A 19,650-nucleotide genomic window follows, 5' to 3' on the forward strand; every position below is an offset into this window, starting at 1 on the left:
CTATCTTTATGTTTCTAGATTCTTGCTAAATGTCCTAATTGACGTCTAATAAAATATGGCATAATCTCACACAACATGCATCCATTTATGAATTCTCGGCACAATATGAACAGAGAATTTCTACAGTGTTCTCTAAAACGATCTTTTTTTTTCAGGCAAAATTCATTAGTGCTTCTTTTTAAATACAGTAGCCCTTCCCCATTATTTAAATTATATTGCGAGGGGGCTTTGTGTTTAACAATATCTGAAAGGGCAAAGTTTTTTCTCCAAAGGCTTCAGGATTTTATCTTAAATAGGGCATGTATGGGCAACAGGTGACTTGTAGGAGGATGCAGAACTATAGTGAGAGGATCAATCGCAATTGAAATGTTACTAGAAAAAAGTCAAGGGAACACAGATACGATAGGAGATATAACAATTGTTTTGAAAAAAATCATTTTGAAGATGTTTATTATCAATAACTAAAGTCTGAAGGGCAAAAAAAATCCCCTACTGAAACTGTGTATATAGTATGGTACAAATTGGTAAGCATGAACAACGGCTGCTTCTAATATACAGATTTTTAAATGGCCTAGACCACTCTATAGCCAACAAAATGTCATTATCAAAAAGCTATTTTGAGTGGGAATGAGAAGAAAGTGTGAGTAAAGTCCAACCTAAAAGTGTTTGTCATAGCCAGCCCGACTCCTAAAGCGGAATTTCGGAGGTACGTGGACCCTCTATAATTCTAGAAATTCTATTTCCCCCTCTTTGTAGTTGGAAAGACTTGAAAACAAGTTTAAGAGTATTTCCTTCAGCATCCCACTTAATCCTTTCCCTTGGTCCTTCTTATCTTTCAAACCTCATTTAGCTTCAGTAATTCCAGCGCATCTCACCTATCCTGAGAACGGAATGAAAAATATAAAACTCAGTGAATATGATTGATATCTACTAGACCAGGTAATTTGTGTTAAACAACTAATTGACATTCGAGCCCTTAGGCAGTTTCCTGAGAGGAACGCAATAACAAAAACAAATGGCAACTCGTGAATATAGACACTTTCTACTAACTGGACCTAACTGCACGTTTCTGGAATAATCCTAAATAATGGGAATGAGAGGTAGTCTACCAGAGTTCCTTATGTGTCGGATACGAGGAGGGCTCTATATACGTTTCCACTTCTTTGCAAACATGGATTTGTCCTTCTGCTGAACTTTCACCTCCCGAACTTGCCTCCTTTCATTGGACGAAGTGCAGAAAGAAAGAGGAGAGACTTTAAAAAAGGGAGGAAAAGAGAGAGAAGAAAAAAGCCTCCTGTCCAACTGTCACTGGTTGTAAAACACTTTCACTTTTAACTGCTCCTCTTTCCAGGTTAACACCGCCTAACTTCTTTGTTTTTATTCAAGGAAGAAGCAAATAATAAACCAATCTTCCCCACCCTACCTCTTACCCATTTTTTTTAACCCTTTAACCTCTATTCTCCCTTTTTTCCTCATTCCTTCTGGTCGTGGAACATCTTTCTCTTTTTCCCTGCATTTTCTCCTTCCTTCTTTTGCGTGCTGTTTCCCTTCTCCAAGTCTTCCTGGTTCTGCTCCCTTCATCTAATTCCCCTTGTCTGCACGATCTTTCTTTCCCTTCTTCCTAGCTCTCTCCCTGGGCTGCTGGACTCTGCCCCCCTCTCCTCCTCCTTGTCCGTCCCGCCGTCTTTTCGCCTGCTCTGTTCCTCTCCCCCCACCCCCTTTCCCTTTTTTTCTCTCTCCTTCTCCTTTTGCCTCTCTCTCTCAGTCCTCTTTCTCTCTCACCCTCTCACTCCTTCTCTTTCTGTCTCTCTCCCTCTCTGTCTCTCTCTGTCTCTCCCTGTCTTTCTCCTTCCCTCCTCGGTTTTGCAATTGCGATTTTTTTTTTGCACTGAGCCTTGTTTACCCAGCAGGTGGATGTGACGTCAGAGACTCACAACAGCAAAAAATAACAACATCTCCATCCGCGATTTGTTTTCCTTTTTGTGCGAGTGTGTGTGTGTGTGTGTGTGTGTTGCAAACTCGAAAGTGGCCGGGAAGCTTTAGAGCCGAGTCGAAGATAGAACGAGAGAGGTGGGCGAGGAAGGAGGGAGAAGAGGGGGCCACCTTCCCCATCTCCTCCCTGCTGCTGCTGGAGCTAGAGCTGGATTCTCTCCTGGAAGCTAGTCCCGAGCGGAGGAATCTATTGTTATTTATTGTGTGGCTGTTGCATGCTGTACTTGCTACACAAGACCTCGCATGAGTGTGTATATATATGTGAGCGTGAATGTGTATGTGTGAAAAGGACAGAAAACACCTTAGTTTGCACCGAGAGACCATTTGCAGCGGGTGAGTTTGTTTTTTTCCATTTCTGCTCCACTTTTCAGCCGCCTCCTGCTTGTTTTCTCTACTTTTTTTTAAAAAAAACTACTTTTCACGTTCAGACTCCACGTGCATTTCCCTCTTCCCCTTGCTTCTCCCTCGGTCTCTGTTTCTTCGGTGCGGGTGACGGGGGAGTCGGGGGGGGAGGGCGGGGAAGGGATCGCTGTTTGTGGTGCTCCCGCATCCATAAATATATTTGCATAAGTCAAATCACATGCATCGAGGCGAGGCGCCTTCACCTCGGGATTTCCTCTCATTCTCCCACTCCCCACTCCTTTATCTGTCTCTTGGCGATTGACACTATGGCTTTCTAAAATAAATAAATAAAAACAGCGTAATGTAACTTTAGGTTCTCGGAGTTGAAGTCGACACTCTTTTAGTTAAAAGGAATGCAGGCGGTGTGTGTGTGGGGGGGGGGGGAGTGTTTGTGGCAGGGGGCCACACCAGGAAGATCTCTGTTTTAGGGTTTAATAGGGAAACGCCGCTCTCCTTAGAATGATAAGGACGGAGCGGGCGGGAGGGGAGCGAGCTGCTCTGGCCACCGTAAAGTTTTGACTTTTTTTAAAAAAACTTTTTTCCCTTGTTTGCGGCCGCCCCACCCCACCCCACTTTAACGATCTAAGAAACAGGCCGTGGGGCGCACACATACAAGCACACACACAAAGACACACTCACGGACTCTCACGGAACGACTTCAACTCGTACGTGTACACACACACACACACACACACACACTCTCTCTCGCTCGCTCTCTCTCTCTCTCCCCCTGATTAGCACGCCGGGACCCTAAACGCTTGCACCCAAAGGTACCCAGGGGGCACGTCCCACTGTCCCCCACACCCTGCTCCGCACTCAGGCGGGGCGCGTACACACACACACACACACACACACACGCAAAAATACACCGACTTCAGTTAAAAGCAATCAACACGTAAAGACAAACAAGCCCCGGCGAAGAACCCCGAAAGGCCGCCACTTTGCTGCGTCTATCCCAGACAGCCTTCTAAGAGTTTGCAGTCGCGCCATGTGAGAGGCGAATTGACGGTGCTGCTGCCGCGATTTTTTTTCCCAATCGGGGGGGGGGGGATTTTTTTTTGATGTGATTGATCTTCCTTATGGGATGCACATACGTCGCCACCTAAATTCCGTAATTCCTTAAGACTGTATTAGCGGAGGTGATGGATCTCTCTAGCTCTTCGCACTTGTCTCGTATAGGGCACGAAAAACTGCGCTTGACACGTTAGGGGCGCGAGTTAAAACTGCACCGCTGGAGAAGTTGCAGTCGGGACCACTAATCAGACACCCCCCACACTCCCTTACGCCCCCTTCCTCCACCCTCTATCAGCGCCCCCCCCTTTCCCCTCCCCTCCTCGCACACTCACACACATACATATTTCCTCCCTCTCCTCCACCCCACCTCCCGTGTTCTCGCCAGTAAAGAGCGGAAACTTTGATTTTTGTATCTGCTGAACAGCCCAGATCCCCCTCCCCACCTGTTGTGGTTTCCACACCAAGTCACCTTGCTAGTCTGGATCCACAGTCGCCCAAGAGAGAAACCCAGAGCAGTAAAGTCGAGGGTTGCATCGCATCTTTCAGTGTTTGCTTTCTAATCTCTCGCTCCCCCACCTCAAACTTCCCTTCCACCCGTACTCCCCCCTCCCCGAAAATAGGGTTGAATAAACAGTGAAATTTCAAATCTTAAGACTGTGACTGTTCTCCCTTTCCTTCCTTCTTTTTTTTTCCTTTTTCTTTTGGGTTGTTTCAACTTTACGAGAACAGCTCCCAGGGAAGGGAGACTTTCCTAGATTGAGTTACTTCGTTGGTGCGTTGATTTCCCGGTCGCACTTCTTACAATTGAGAAAGCATAGACATCTTTCCCTCTCTTTTTTCCTTCTCATTTTCTTTCTCACATTCTTTCTTCTCTCTCAATCTCTCTCTCACACACATACAAACACAATCTCCCCCGCCTTCTTTACCTCCCTCCCCCCCCCCCAAAAAAAAATCACCAAACCAGCATTCTGAAGACTTGTTGAAAGAAGCCCTGGTTTCTTGTCGACCGTAGAGCCGAAAGTTTGCCTGCAGGAGGAAACAGGGTTAGCAGCAGCAGCAGCAACAGCAGCAGCGGTTCCTGTTGAGGATATGGTGCTGCCGCTCCGAGAGCCTTAAAGCGGGCCCTCTAAGAGCTTCCCTCTGTTCTCGGTAAGTAGAAGAGACGCGGATGAAGCCGGGCATGCCTTGGTAGCACTGTGGGACCCAAGGAAAATGGGAGGGGGGAGGGGATAAGATAAAATAAAATGAAGTGAGCAAGGAAGATGAACTGTGGGCATTTTCTGGCAAACCTCTAGAATTTCAAGTCCCAATTTAGGAATAAAGAGCATCGAGACAGGTAATATGTCCATCCTTGCAATGGAAAGGTGTTATAAAGGAAATTTGCGATTTTCAAGAAGAAAATCTGGGTTCAAAGTTTAGCTCATAGTGTAAGTGCTGCTATAAAATCTGGTGACATCTTCTCTCTCCCTCTCATCCTTTACCCCCTTATAACTATTAATTATTTCCAAGTCACTGTGTTCAAATACCAATGCTGGGCTGATTTCAAAGTGTATTGATTTAGTCTGTGCTCATCCTACGTGTTAGTCCTAATTTATTTTTCTTTTGTTCCTACAAAAATGAAACTCAAATCTCCACTTCTCCCCAAAGCCTCCATATTAGAGCCTATATTGTGTTCACAAAGAAGCTGATAAAAATTATCTCATTTGATTATTTCTGTGCTTCTCAGTTCTATTTTTGCAGAATTATAGTTGATCACAAAATGTCACAAATGTTGTCGCAGATGTCCTAGGTTGGGTCTTCATTGCTTGCTTTTTCTTTTTGAGTAAGTGTACTTGAATATACAAGGTAAATAATAACTATGCAAGGATTTGACACCTTCAAACCACACACAGAAATTTAGCTGTTCCTGTGCACCTGAATTAATAATCAGTCCTATCTAAAGAATTATTTTAGTGAGTAAGATAGAATTGATAGCTTCCTACAGTGTACCTTTCAAGAAATTCACTTTTGGCCCTTTGGAGATGATTTTTTTTGGCATCGTATTAATCAGTATTTGAAAAGAAACGGGAATACTTTATCGAAACGCAGTGTGTAAGATCAAGAAAAAAGAGCTCTTGCTGTTTTCAGTAGAAGTGAGAGAAATGTTACATGGTATGTGTTTAGTTCCTCAGAAGTTGTGGCTCTCAAAATGGAACTGTGCATCTTTTTTAAATCCAGAAGAGAAAATCAAGTTTTAGTTCCAAACATTTGTAAAATAAATCTTCTTTTAAAATCTTTTTATTGGAACTATTTCATAATTATACCGCTAAAAGAAAAAAAAAACAGGGAACCTCTCAACTAGTTACCATTCAAAAGGTGTCGAAGTGTCAGCTAAACTGTCCTTGCAAAAAAAAAAAAGGTATTGTAGCTTTAACATCTTGCATTGGCAGCATTCTTTTTCCTTAGTCTTTGGATTAGTCATTGTATGAAAGAAAGAAAAAAGATCACTTTTTTTTCTGGAAAAGTAAACAGCCTCCAACAAGTGAACCTTGACAACCCAGATTAAGGAAGGCAGTGGAGATCAAACAAAGCTGCTGCTGGGCTGTTGTCAGGAGCTGCCTCACTGAAAGCTCTGGACTATTCGATCAGGCAGCAAAACTATATGTTCACTTATGCAGAAATGGACCATTGCGAATGCTGATCTTTGTTGTGCAACCAGAGGTTAACTTTGAGAAAATATCTATCTCTTTAGTCAGTATTTTATACCTTAAAGATTTATGAATTGCCAAGCAAGTGAATTTAAAAAGTGGCATGCAATTCTTAGCCATTTGAACTCTATACTTAACTATAGCAAAGAATATGAAATGGTCATGTAGTTAGAGTTTAGTTATGCTACCCAGAACTTCAAAGTAGAATTCTGACATTCATCAAACATAGACTCCCAAACAAGAGGTTTTTTTTTTTAAAGCATTCCATTTGCAGTCTATAAAAATCGTGGTGTCAGAAAAGTGTATTTGGAGGTCCAGTTCCCGATATGGACCAGAGCAGTTTTGTGGTGAAGCGGTTTGTGTTGTTAACTTTTGGCATTTAGAAAGTCAAGGTAAAATGTTCAAATTACACAGCACCCATTTTTCAACAGGACAGTCATCATGGCATGATCATTTTTAACTTCTATAAGTTCCATGCAACTTGTCTTTGTGGTCCAAGAAAAATGAACTCGTTTATATTTTTAAAAGAAGTACCAACAGTAATTAGTATAGCATTTTGTTTTCATGGGCTTATCAAAATATGGTGAAAGATTCATTGACTTTGCAAATTAACTATGAAAAATTGGGCTGGCCATATTGCTAGAGACTTTTTTGTGTAATATTTTGAGCTTGTATTTAAACCTTGGCTCGAGTTCTGTTTTATTTCTCACCTGCTCTTGCTGTGAACTGTGGTAAAGTAAATTTTCAATGACCATTCCAAATTAAGTAAAATATACCGTACTAAATAGGAATTGGGCCAAGTAAATATCCACCAGAAACTAAAAAAGTTGTCATTTAAGTATTATATTTTTAATCAGCAAAACTGATCACACAGTGAGCAGCATTTAGGCTTCATTATAAGCAAGAATTTCATAATCATCATACTCAACCTTTTGTGAAGACTGAGCTTTTTATTGCATATCCCTTTATTATATAATTAAAGTAGGTATTGTATACATGCATGCCATTAAGCCATTTTGTATAATATGTACTATTTTAAAAGCTATAAACATTTTCTAGTTTAATCAGTTGCACCAACAATAGCAATAGTTATCCTTTAATTAATCGTGGATTCTGGCCTGGTTTTCCACTGCCTCTCTTGATAAAAGAAATGTACTTCACAGAACTGTTTTTATAGAAGTCATATTTGATCTAGCAGCAGAACTGGAACATTTCATAAGCATATATGCATCTATGCAACAATGTATATTCTGGTAACAACAACAAAACAGTGAATGATGCTCCCAGCAAATAGCAAACTTTTGCTGAATCCAGTCATCTTTCCACTGCCATTCTCATTGTTTGAGGCTATTTTGGTTTCCAATTTGACTTGAGAAAAATGTTGCAACTCATTCAAGAAAGGTTACACACCACAAGAATGCGTGTGTGTATACCAAATATATATGTTGTGGTATCTAGTGTACTTCAGGAGGCATATCAAAATATTTTCCATATACGATGCATGCTTTTTAAACACAGTTTTGGACAGCTTTAATAAAATTCAAGTAGATCACAGGCTGTCAGAAAATAATTTAAATTTTGTTTGTGATTGTTACTTAAAAGTACATTAAAGAAGCTCATTGAACCCTGAGACTGAATGGCATTAAGAGGTGACAGGAGTTGCCTAAAGAGCTTGTCCTGCCCTTTGCTATTGCGATAATCTTAAATTACTGCAACTTAATTGCAACTTCAAGGCATAATCTTGAGATGTTCTTCTGTGGCCGAGAAATGGTTTCAGAAGCCTAGTTTAGCTCTGCACAGGTGGCAAGGGATTTTGAATAGTCCATGCTTAGGTCTTCTTTTAGTTTCCTTATTCAGGTGAAGTGATTTCATTTTCAGGGTTAGGTGAAGAAACTTCTATTTTGTCAGTTAAGTGACATGCATTTTATGCATAATCTGCATATAATATGCATAAATCACATTTTGGAGACCGTTTCTCTTAGGATTTATCTGATCAGAATAACAAGGATTTGCAGTACTCTATTTGCATTTATAGGCTGCTGCATCAACTTTGTTATACTTGGGTCATCATTTATTTCTTTATTTTTGGGCCGGGGGGTGGGGGGGTGGGAGGAAAGCTACTCTTTAAGAATCACAGGCAGTTAACAGAACAAGTTGAAGTCATAGTAAAGCTGTGATTCAAACAAAGAAATGCAAGAGTGAATGTTTGAAAATGTGGCTCATATTCAGTCTGTAACTCATCCTACTGATGACTAATCAGTGTAGTGCTCTCTGGCCAGTGTACCAAAATACTGTAATAGTCCAGCAATGCAAGGAAGCACATTTCCTATTCCACTCCAAATATAAGCTTAAAGATACTATAGAAGACAGAAATATGTAGTTGTATGGAATGCGTTACAGTGAAAAGACATTGGAAAGCTCATGCCAAATTCATGGGCATCTTTCACATTACTTTTAATAGAATGTGGTACTTGTTTTCACATGAAATGAATTGCCCTTGTTTGTTGGAAGATGCCTGTGGCAGACAAAAATAAAATAGATCTGTGTCTTGCAGTCAGTGTAAAAGATTTATTGGACTGATCATAGCCTCCCTGATTTCAGTAAATGCTGGAGAGTTTTAAGGCCCGGAGTTTCTGTTCCTTCAGTGGTAATGATCTAAATGGAGAAAGAAAATGGAGTAAACGATAGAGTAATGGGAAAACAATTGTACAGTGCTCTTGGTTTTCGTAAGTCTTTTTGTTAAGTGTATGGGTGCTTTTTGCTAAAGCAGAGCATCTGTTGAAGAATATTTTGCAGTTATCCGACTGCTCTGGCGGAGAAAGTTTTGAATGTTTTATATCACGATTTTTTTCTCACGTTGTTGTTTCGTGGTCATAAAGCATAATGGCTCAATTAGCTTGTAGATGTCTTTGCAAGGGCTTGTTTTTCTTTGCACATTCCCCCGACACCTGTTTTTAATATATGCACTGCACTGGTCACAGCAGGTGTTTGTTTGGAACTCCCAGAACAATGCGGATGGTTATTTACAAAACCCAGCACTGTAAATCAACATAATACTATCAAGAGAGGAAACCTGAGCAAAAGAGCACAGAAATAGAGGAGACCTAATACCTCCTTAGGTGTAAATCATTTTTTTTTCCTTTAACCCTTCCTGCACTGTTTTTTTTTAAAGTCTCGATTTAGTGCCTTGAAATTGCAATTAAAGTGTAGTAATTTAAGATTATTGGGAGAGAGCAAAGGGCAGTGTGGAAGCTCTTAGAAGTCTCATCTCAACACTTAATGCTACTCAGTCAAGGGGTTAAATGAGTTTCCTCAAATGTGAGTACTTACCCTAACTCAATCATAAACACAATTTATATTATGTTCTGACAACTAATAATCTATTTCAATTACATTAAAGTATTTGTGCAAAAATTTAATTAAAGATAGAAGTACTGTCAAGTGCTGTAAATATCTTGACAGATCTACTGAAATGGAACCCATATCACTATATATTTACATATGTCTGGAATGTTGGCAGTCTTTTCTAAAAGCTAATTACAGTGTCTTTACAAATCATTCTTTTAATATGAATCGCCTCAAAAAGCAATATCAATAAATACAAAACTGTACTCGAGTGTTTTGTTTACTGTTACTTGTTCTCTTGTATACAGTATAATTCAATGCTGTGTTTTATGTAAGTGCTTATTTCCTTCTCAGACTTACACTGCCGCTAATTCAAACAAACTGCTAAAATAGCTATCTTATTCAGCGGAACCTTTGTATCATTTGTTTCACCGTTTGAAAGGGTTGGTTGTAAAACCCTTGCAACTTTTATGTCTTGACCCCAAATCACCTTCATTTTCTGGGCTTGAATACAGTGTGATTGAAAACACTCAACTGCTTTCTCCATATTTCACAAAGTAACTTGGCGTTGTTTTATATTTGTGAATGTCCGTGGTTTGCCCATTATTGCCATTTCATCGAGAGAGATATTTGAGCAACGCGATTGTAAGTGATAGAGTGCGTTGGAGCATTTAAATTCATAAACAGGATTCTTGAAGTTTTTTCCTCAGCTCTGATATTAATTTCCATGTCTGCTGGTTCATTTTCTGTGAACTAGGAGTACCATTTTAGAAGTGCTCTCTAAAGGTCAGTGAAGGAAGGCCTCATTATTATGATGAGGAGGAGGAGGCAGTGGAGGGTGATGGTGCTCTTCTTGGGACTCAGAGGGCAACCCTTGCATCCCTTTGGGGTGAGTCCCTTGGGAAATGTAGTTTCTCAGGCTCTAGTGAGGGAGTATTCACTGAATTGATGAAGTCATCTCACAGGAGCAGGCTTCTTCCTTCATAGAGACAGCGGGCTTTGATAATGGCTGCTGCTAAATTGCAGGAGGGATAAGATTACATACTGGGGAACATATGTAGTTCCAAGTGAACTACACATGTGAATACATAATTCCAAATGAACTAGACAGTGTGGTCTAGTGGAAGAGCATATTGATAAGAATAATAATTATGGCACTTGTTAAGTGTTTAATAATAATGATGGCATTTATTAAGCGCTTAATATGTACAAAGCACTGTTCTAAACACTGGGGAGGTTACAAGGTGATCAGGTTGTCCCATGGGGGGCTCACAGTCTTAATCCCCATTTTATAGATGAGGTAACTGAGGCACAGAGAAGTTAAGTGACTTGCCCAAAGTCACATAGCTGATGACTGGCAGAGCCGAGATTTGTACCCATGATCTCTTACTCCAAAGCCCGTGCTCTTTCCACTGAGCCATGCTGTGTTTACTGTGTGCCAGGCACTGTACTTAGCACTGGGGTGGATACAAGCAAATTGGGTTGGACGCAGTCCCTGTCCCACGTGGGGCTCACAGTCCCCATCCCCATTTTACAGATGAGATAACTGAGGCCCAGAGAAGTGAAGTGACTTGCCCGAGGCCACACAGCAGACAAGTGGCAGCATTAGAACCCATGATCTTCTGATTCCCAGGCCCGTGCTCTATCCACTAAGCCATTCTGCTTCCCCGTGTGGTTGGAAGCTAGGAGATGCGGGTTCTATTCCGTGCAATGTCATTGGCCTGCTGTGTGACCTTGGGTGAGTCACTTAACCTCTCTGGGCTTCTGTAAAATGGGGTTAAGGCATTTGCTCTCCTTCCCTCTTGAATTGCGAGCCCTGTATGTGATAGGGACTAGATCCGATGTGATTATCTTGTGTCAACCCCAGGCCTTAGCACAGTATCAGGGTGGCACAGAGTAAGCACTTAATGAATACCATCATCATTACTATTATCATATGATCTTAGTGATTGAGGGCCTTCTAATTCTCATATTTATTGGGTAATATTCCAAGTCACTCCTTGGTATGTATATTGAGGTTGAGAGAAAAATAAGAGCTCTCTGTCCAGAGTGAAGGAAGTGAGGGAAGTCAATAATAATAATAATGATTATGGCTTTTGTTAAGTGCTTGCTATGTGCCAGGTACTGTACTAAGCGCTGGGTGGATACAAGTAAACTGGGTTGGACACAGTCCCTGTCCCATACAGGGCTCACAATCTCAATCCCCATTTTCCAGATGAGGAAACTGAGGCCCAGAGAAGTGAAATGACTTGCCCAAGGTCACACAGCAGATAAATGGTGGAGCCAGGATTAGAACCCATGACCTTCTGACTCCCAGGCCCGTGCTCTATCCACTAAGCCATGCTGCTGCTCATCAATAATAACAGCAATAATAATAATATTTGTTAAGCATTAACTATGTGCCAAGCACTGTAGTAAATGCTAGGGTAGATCCTAGATAATCAGGTTGGACCCAGTCCCTGTCCCATACAGGCTCAAAGTCCAAGAGGAAGGGAGAACAGGTATGGAACCCCGATTTTATAGATAAAGAAACAGGCACAGAGAAGTTAAGTGACTTGCCCAAGGTCTCACAGCAGGCAAGTGGCAGAGCCCGGATTTGAGCCCAGGTCTTCTGACTCCCAGGCCCAGATTCTTTCCACTAGGCCATGATGCTTCTTTATGCTAGATATTTTATATCCACTGGAGACCATAGAACAAAATGTCACCATTCAGTAAGATGGAGGGATAATTAAGAGCAGTGCCAATCTTCCCAGCAATCAGCGTTGTCATGTTGGTAGTTAACCTTAAGTCCAAAAACTTTCTAGGCGTCTCTGCGCTCTTTTCCTCAAATATCCCAGTGTAACTCTTGATCACATCGATTTATTCATTAGTTGGTAGACTAAAAATATTAGACAAAGGTACGTAAACCGAATTAGATTTCCCATGGTATCTTGGGAAATTGTCTGTAATTTTATGTGGCTGGACATACAGCATTATTGATTTAGAAAGCACGGTCCATGATGCCAAAGTGTTTTTAAGGTATGTTAGTAGAGAAAGCACAGTAGTAAGATGAATGCTTCTTTAAAGATTATGTGAGAAAGGAAGATGAAATGCTAGGAGGATTGTTAAAATATTCAGAGCTTCAGCTAAAGATCTAACTATGAGGATCAAAAGAGATATTTAAATAAAAATTGTAAAAGCATACTTTTGCTCTGCAATAGGAATGTTACATTCCTCTTGAACCTATCCAGTAGCAATGTCTTTGTCCAAAATAACCTCACTTTTTTTTTTCCCAAATTGAACCTCCATTTTAACTTGGGGTATTGGAGACAGATAAATTGCGAGTTGCTTTTATTTTACAAGGTTTGCAACTGATATGGCATTATCAAAAACATTATTATAATACAGACTTATTTGCTCATACTTTAGGATGAGACACTTCTGCACTTTATATGTGACCAGGACTCTAGCACTTTGTGTGTGCTTAAAGTGTGGCAGAAGTCTTAAAAAATAAGAGTTCTCCTGACAGGATGTTAGAGTGCTTTTCTTACCACACCAAATGGAAGTTTTTCTCTACAAATGAAAAACTAGACTGATTGAAAAAGCAAGGGATTCAGTGGAAAAGGTAAAGTAGTATTAATGTCACTGGTTAATGAAATCTACAGTATAATGTTAAATCATTACTCCTGTGTTTGTTGAAAGGATGTTAATCATTTCATTAAGAAGGGTTAAGTAATTAACTGATATTTTGTGAGGGAAGCAGCGACAGACCTTTTTAGTGATTTATTATTAAAACTTTATGACAGAAAGTTTACCACTTGTTTTTCTGTTAAAAAGGTTTACCAACTGGCTAAGTCATGTGAAATGAGACATCTGAAGATGATACCATCGTCGGCATGCAGCAATAAACATTTTTTGATAAAATGATATTCTAATAGGAAATTTTCTAGTCATAGGGTTTTCTTTGATGGCCTTGGTCAAACATGTTGTTGCAGAACTTATGGATGGTCTGGGTTTAAGAAAGGTTCAACTGCCTAATGTGTTCATCTTGTTTTCCAAATAAAGGTTTTTATTGCAATATGATACTTGTTGACAGTAAACTATGAGCATTAACTTGAGTAAGCTTCAACAAATTCTTGTACCTGTTGAAGCAGGTTATCTTTTCTTTGCTAGACTCTCATATCAGCCCACTATTTTTCTTTTTCAGGATACCCTGAATAGTGAGTGTGGCAAAAAAAAATCATAGAAGCAAAAATTCTCCTTTTTGCAAAATACTTTATGTAAAAAATGACATAATATGAGTTTGAGAGTTGTGTTTTATTCCCCCCACCCCATCCCCACCGCCAACCCCCCAATAAAGGACCAGTGAATACAAAAAAGAGACTTTTTGTTTTGGGTATGAAGCAGGTAGGCCTTTTCCCAAACAGGACATTTAAATAGGTATCCCTGAGTTAAAAGGTACATTAGTTGGGAGAGTTTCTTAAATGTTGTTGGAGGCATATTCCTTAGAACACTAAATATGGATTTCTGGATAGTGTGCTGCAGTTTTTTTTAAAAAAAGATGCATGATATGTTAAATGAAATGAAATGTTGCAGTCCTTAATCTGCAAGTTTAGAATTCAGGGAATGGAATCCTAGGGACATTGTCTACTTATTCTGGAAATATTAGTTGTGTAGTTTTTGAATCTCAGAACAAGTGCAAAAGCACAGAGGGACATTTAAAACTAAAAACCAACAGTAGCCAATTATGGTTTGAGGACCAGCCTTACAGTAAAGCAGCCCAATATTGAATGGGACTTCATTCGGACATAAAGGGCTCTTTCCTCTGCCCAAGGATATCCTCCTTTGTCCACTGTACAACTCAACACATCGATGGAACCTCTGCATGAACAGGGGAATCAGCTTTGAGAGACTACAGCCCACTATTTTTTTAAGAGTATGTATTCTGAGAACTTGTGAGGGTGAACTGTTTAGCTTTCATCTTTTTTTCTAGACCACACTGAGGAAGAAACTGAATTTAGCTCCATTTCAATTTCAGATAAATAATTTTGGAATATTGTAGGGTTCTTTGGGGCATTGTTTTGGAAAATTAAAATATCTAAAATTTTCTTTAGATTTAAATTCCTCTATGATGATGCAAAAAATCATGTAATGATACTATTATAGTATGTTAATTGTTTCCTCTTCTTCATGGAAAGCCTCTGCTGGTAACTTAACTTTTTCAGAGCAGGGTAGTTGCTAGAACAGACTTAAGTGGATAGATAATGCAATGAGGTTCTGTCAAGTGCTTTATAGTTATGTTTGAATCCTTGGAATGAAGAAGGAGTTTTTTCTATAATATTAGAATGTTTTTACTTGTGTTTTAAGGAATTATGGCATATATTGTAAGATTACTGTATAAATATACATGCCGATATACATAGAGATATTTAAACCAGCATATATTTTTAAAATAGTGTATGTAGACTTCAGGCTCTGTTATCAAACTTGCTGCATAAGCCAGAGTTTATGCACTGTGATAATGCTAATGACGAACAGAATCAATGATGCATGACTAGAGGAAATCAGTGGTATAATCGGAGAAAGTTATCAGTTTTTTGTCATTAAATATTAGTGATAAATAATACACTGTTCGTTTTGAGTATATAGAACATATTTAATTCTGATGGACTGTTTCAATTTAATAAGGGTCATTGCTGAGTAAAATGATAATCTTTTGCAATTTAAAAGAAAATATAAAATTCATTTGTGTCAGCATAATTGACTGACTCTAGACATCTAGTAATGCTTATCTTGACCAGCCACCGGTACCTAAAAAAGTTCATTTGAAACTGTGGGATTTCGTTATTAGTACTGATGTTTTATTCAGCAATTCAGGTGTTCATTGAACAACACAAATGCTAGAATAGGTTAAACAAGTAGCATGTAAACTGTATTCTGTAAAGTATGTGAACATTTTAGCATCACCTCCAGGGGTCCATTAAAAGAAAAGACAAAAAGGTCTGATCTACTTTACAGGAAACTTGAATTAGTCCTAGTTCAAAGGTAAGAGGCACAAAAGCATACCAAATGAAATAATTAAATGTTATTATCTTTAATTTTAATTTAATTTCTCATAAAGCCTGGTTTATTAAAAGAAAATAATGCCTGGTATTTCTTTAGGGCCTTCAGCCCAGGGATTTCGAAGCCCTGTGCAAACATGAACTGTTTCTTCCTCCAAACCAAGAGCTAATCGAATCACACCTGCTACTGGAAGACAAATACCTCTGGAGAGAACATAGTAACTGTTTAATTTCTGTGTTACAACCCTGGACAAAGGAGACCAAAAAAAAGTGGGGGTGTGTGATTAGCTCAACTATTCATACCATGCAAAGAAGGTATAGATCTGAATCTTAAAAGAGAACAAATCCAGGCTGAAGGCTGTCACTATTAGAAGAAATCGTGTTAATGTGAATGTGGTTCTTAAAAAAGTGAAAGACTAAAAAACCCCACTGTGCCATTTTCTCTTCATGATCATGCCAAAGCATCTCGGTTACTATAAATAGCAGCCCTGCTATTCTTATCATAGATCTGTCTTTGTCAAGGAATGACAAGTGGATCAAACTTGTTGATTTGGCCACTGGCCTCACTCTGAAAGTTAGGATTATCAGTACAATTTTTATGACTATCTTAACCAAAATTTTGACTTGGAGAAGGGATGTCAAATTTATTTCTCTATAGTATCGTAAAAAGCCATTTCTCTAGTAGACCACTCTTCATCCCTAGATGATTTTATAATAGTAGTGTAATTGTTTCAGATAACTTATTATGTTCACTCTGGCAAGTTATTGATAAAGGATTTTTTATTGTGAACTGTGTATTTATTTCTATGACTTTTGGCCAGTTTTTGTACACATATGTAAAAAAGCAAGATTTCCTCTACCCATGTGGTCGAAGTTGAAAATCCATACAAATAAGTCTGAAATATATTTCTTATGTGATCATTGAGAATTTCAGAATTTTCTGTAATTGGAATGATATTTTTGAATACTTTTTACTTTGGGCCAAATATTTCTTCATGCTGTTTCTTCAAACTCGAATCACCTTTGTTGTAGACCAGACTGCGTAATACTGCGTATTGTCTCTGATTAATAGTGTTTTAGGCTAGTACAAATTCTAAGTTAGCTGTGGAGCTCCCTAGTCATTTAGATCTTCACCCACCTTTCTTTTTGTCTTTGCCATGTCTTCTCCTTTTTAATTCTCTTTACCCCTCTTCCATCATGATAGAAAAATCAACCATACGGAAGTCATCTTACAATAAGGAGTGGGGCTGGGAACATGTAGAATGTTAACTTTTCACTCCGACATCTCATTCCAGAAGAGCTGTTTGTGATCATTCCTTAATATATCCCATTTTGCACAAGATGCACTACAGAGAGTTGAACTTCATCAATTTGGTATAGTACTGTTGATGAAGTTGAGGGAGTCAAAAGCTACACTGCAGGGTACAGCTGAATGCCAGAGGTAGTAGAAATGAATCCATGTGAAATCTTGTAGGGATGCGATGCTTCTCTTCGTGGAACAAAGGTCACATTTTCACATGAACAGCAGATCTGAAGGGGAGATACTTCATACCATTCTCTAGCACACATCCCCTCTGCATTGTAAGTGGTCCATAGATCAGGGATTAGGTGGGGTATACTGTGGTAGACTCATCATTGTAATTGTCAGAGCACCAAAGGACTTGCCTAGCCATCTTTTGTGATATCCTCTTTCAGCCAAGTCCCTAGATTTGAATGCTCCAGGATTGGAAGTAGGTCATTTTCTTGGGAGGTCTCATGTCCCTGGAACTTGGTTTTGCAAGCTTCAGGGCTGTAAAAATATCTCCACTAGGTCAAGCTTAAGACTTCATAAGAGTTTTATGTTCAGGCATTGGGTTTGGACATGTTTGCATACGTGATTCATTTTTTATTTTGTCTTAGTCAAAACAGTGTCTAGTTGTCTAGGTGTTATGGGAATGGGAAAGTTATTCAGCTCTGGGCAATTCACCACTTAAAAAGCCAACCGTTAACTCTTAGTCCATTCACTGGCTGGGTCAGCTTAGAGAGGAAAAAAAAATATATAAATATGTAATCTTTGGCTGGGAATATCCATTTTGGATTGAAGATTGCCAGGGGCAAGTTAAATTCTTGGCACCAAACAAACTGTGGGGACCTTACCGTACAGCAAAACATACATTTGGGAATTTATTTGTGGGCCATGAGCTACTAGTCCCTCTCCAGAATCGACCCTGGGAACTATGATGTCATCATTTTTGATTCCTCAACAGACTGCAGATCAGGTTTTATCGGGTCTGAATCCCCTCCATCCAACACGCTAGGTGGTGGGCGACGTTCTGCCCAGAGCTCATATGTGGTGGTGGGTTAGTACTCAGTTGGGTAAGAGGTAGTCCCATTTTTGCTTGGGACAGGATTGGTCAGTAAGACTGGGCTGGTGTCCAGTTTGGGACCAACTGCCAGGGCCCCTCTCTAAGCTGCCTGAATGGAGAGGGACCCCTATTGGACAGAAAGGATGTCTACCCTATCGAAGACTGAGTCCATTAAAGGCAAGCAGAAATGAACCCTGATTATCAGTCAGTCAATCTATCTGTGGTATTCATTGAGCTCTTACGGTGTACAGAGCACTGCACTAAGTGCTTGGGAGAATATGCTAGAATAGAGTTGGTAGACACATTTGTTCCATGCCGACAAGGAGCTTTCAGTCTAGACGGGGAGACAGACAGTAAACAAAATTTCGGATATGTACCTAAGTGCTCTGGGGCTGAGGGTTGGATGAATGTCAAGTGCTTAAAGGGTACAGATCCAAGTGCATAGGTGACACAGAGGGGAGAAGGAGTAGGGGAAACGAGGGATTTCCCCCTCTAGACGGTAAGCTCCCTGCCCTCTAGACTTTAAGCTCGTTATGGGCAGGGAATGTGTCTGTTTATTGTTGTATTGTGCTTTCCCAAGCACTTAGTACAGTGCTGTGCACACAGTAAGTGCTCAATAAATACGATCGGATTGACTGAATGAATGAATGAATGAAGGGGTTAGTTTGGGAAGGCCTTTTGCAAGAGATATGATTTTAGGAGGGTTTTGAAGGTGGGGAGAATGGGGGCCAGTTGGATATGAAGGGAAAGGGAGTTACAGGCTGACAGAGGATGTGGGCAAGGGATCGGTGAAGAAATAGAAACAGACAAGCGTGAGGTACAGTGAGTAGGCTGGTATTAGAAGAGTGAAGTGTGTGGGCTGCTGGGTTGTAGTAAGAAATCAGAGAAGTAAGGTAGTAGGGGGAGAGATGATTGAGTACCTTAAAGGTAATGGGTGAGGACCCCTAATCAGGACCCTTGCCCCTCTTAGAGTCCATGCATAGAGGAGCTCCCATAAACGTGGCCTGTCTTCAGACTCAGTTCCAGTAGCATTCGGTGAGCACCTACTGTGTGCAGAGCATGGTACTACAAGGGAAAGGCACAGTTACTGACATTTAAGGGCTCAAAGTCTCAGCTGACCCAAACTGCCCAATGAGCAATAAGTAAGAGTGTGGAAATTGATTAAAATGATACATACAAGTGAGCAAATAACAACTGAGTAAGCGTATATACATGAGTGCTAAAGCGGCACATGGGGTGGCATTATAGGAAAGTGGAAGATTATGGAGGATCAAATAAGTGAATTAGCAAAGGGGGGTCTAACCTCTTTGAGGACAGGGATCACATCAATCAATCAATCGTATTTATTGAGCGCTTACTATGTGCAGAGCACTGTACTAAGTGATCACATCTACCTATTCTATGATATTATACTCTCCAAAGTGCTCAGTACCACACTCTAGACACCTTAAGTGCTCAGTAAATACCACTGATTGATTGAGTGATGACTGTGGCAGAAGTAGCTTTGCCATCATCACCATCATCATTGTCCATAGTTCTGAGTGCCTATTGAGTGTGAAGCACTGTACTAAGTGATTGGGAGAGTGGAGCACCCTTCCCACTCCCTTGGAGAGCTAATTTGCTACAGTGGCTTCAAATACCACCTCTAGGCCGATAATTGTCAAGTCTTCAGCGCCAGCCCTGAACTCTCTTTGTCTCTGCAGTCTCACATTTCCTCCTGCCTTCAGGACACCTCTACTTGGATGTCCTCCCATCACCTCAAACTTAACATGTCTAAAACGGAACTCCTCATCTTTCCACCCAAATCCTGTCCCTGATTTTTCC

General features: G+C 40.1%; 1 long non-coding RNA gene across 1 annotated transcript in view; it reads left to right on the forward strand.

Moving 5' to 3' along the window:
• Nucleotides 1–2,189: 2,189 nt before the first annotated feature.
• LOC119919629 overlaps nt 2,190–19,650 on the forward strand; it is a 263,698-nt gene continuing 246,237 nt past the window's right edge. The window contains exon 1 of the long non-coding RNA XR_005447709.1: nt 2,190–2,325. This is a non-coding gene — a long non-coding RNA (uncharacterized LOC119919629). The remainder of the gene's footprint in view (nt 2,326–19,650) is intronic.

Source organism: Tachyglossus aculeatus, chromosome X1 (assembly GCF_015852505.1).
Source record: "Tachyglossus aculeatus isolate mTacAcu1 chromosome X1, mTacAcu1.pri, whole genome shotgun sequence".
NCBI classification, from domain to species: domain Eukaryota; kingdom Metazoa; phylum Chordata; class Mammalia; order Monotremata; family Tachyglossidae; genus Tachyglossus; species Tachyglossus aculeatus.